The sequence below is a fragment of the Pteropus vampyrus genome, unplaced genomic scaffold (assembly GCF_000151845.1).
Source record: "Pteropus vampyrus isolate Shadow unplaced genomic scaffold, Pvam_2.0 Scaffold164, whole genome shotgun sequence".
In the NCBI taxonomy this organism is placed as follows: domain Eukaryota; kingdom Metazoa; phylum Chordata; class Mammalia; order Chiroptera; family Pteropodidae; genus Pteropus; species Pteropus vampyrus.
The window spans coordinates 1,701,649-1,702,738 of NW_011888945.1; the positions used below are offsets into that span (position 1 = coordinate 1,701,649).

The 1,090-nt window shown below is 48.4% G+C and overlaps 1 pseudogene; it reads left to right on the plus strand.

Annotated features, from left to right (window-relative positions):
- Positions 1-376: 376 nt before the first annotated feature.
- Positions 377-495, plus strand: LOC111745766 (annotated as a pseudogene).
- The last annotated feature ends 595 nt before the right edge of the window (positions 496-1,090 follow it).

Consider the following 1,090-nt stretch of genomic DNA (forward strand, 5'->3'; position numbering starts at 1 on the left):
ACCAAGAAGACCGAATTCTGAGACAGCAGTTATAGGCCCTGGGTACTACTTTGCAGGCTGCTCTCAATCACTGCGTTAGGGAAAGGCTGCCTGTTTGTCTGACTACTGAGGCCCATTCCTTTAGGCCAGGAGATTCGGTGTGGGTCAAGAAATGGAATGTCTAAACCTTGAAGCCTCTTTGGAGGGGTTCATTCACTGTTATCTTGTCCACCCTCGCTGTGCTAAAGTTTGCCGAGATAACACCTTGGATTCACCATAGCAGGCTTAAGCCAGTGGTCATAGACTAGCGGGGCACTCAGACTCCACGGAGCCCCTCAGACGAACCCTCCGAAAGAAGACATTGACTGGACTTGCAGATTGAAAGAACATCGGCCCTGTCTATGGCCATGCTACCCTGAACAAGCCCAATCCCATCTGCTCTCGGAAGCTAAGCAGGGTCGGGCCTGGTTAGTACTTGGATGGGAGACCACCTAGGAAGACCAGGTGCTATAGGCGTAAAAAATTAAAAAATAAGGGATTGTAAGCTGACGAGGTCCCTGCAACTGTGAGGTCAACCAAGGGTTGCCTCGCTTAAAAAAAAAAAAAAAAGGGGGAAACCCCCGCTGTGACTGGGGCTCAGCCTTTGGATGGAAATCCACTGAGCCAGTGCCGGCACCAATAAACGCTACTTCCTGCTTATTGCCTTGGTGTCCCGTCTCTCTGTCAGAGTATTCTGCAACAATAGTTATGTAGAGAGGATGCTTGGCAGTGACTGGCTCTCTTGCTCAGATTTGGGGGGTAAAAATTGCTTTCAGAGAGATTAATTGTAAAATGACAATGGATCAGAGCAGAAATAGGAAAAGTCACCCTAAAGAGAGTTAATGCCTCTTAACCCACAGAGACCTGAAAGAGTGAATTTGTGAGTATTTATGAAGAGAGAATGTGTCATGTGTCAAGGAGGGTCACAGAGGTAAAATTGCCACTGCCCATCCAAACGATGTCTGGGAATGTGCACCTCATCAGGAAGGACGGGAACAAGGACAAATGTGACAGGGATGATATATCAAGCTAGTGGAGGCCAATGCCCAGTCCTGGTCCTGCGTTCACCAAG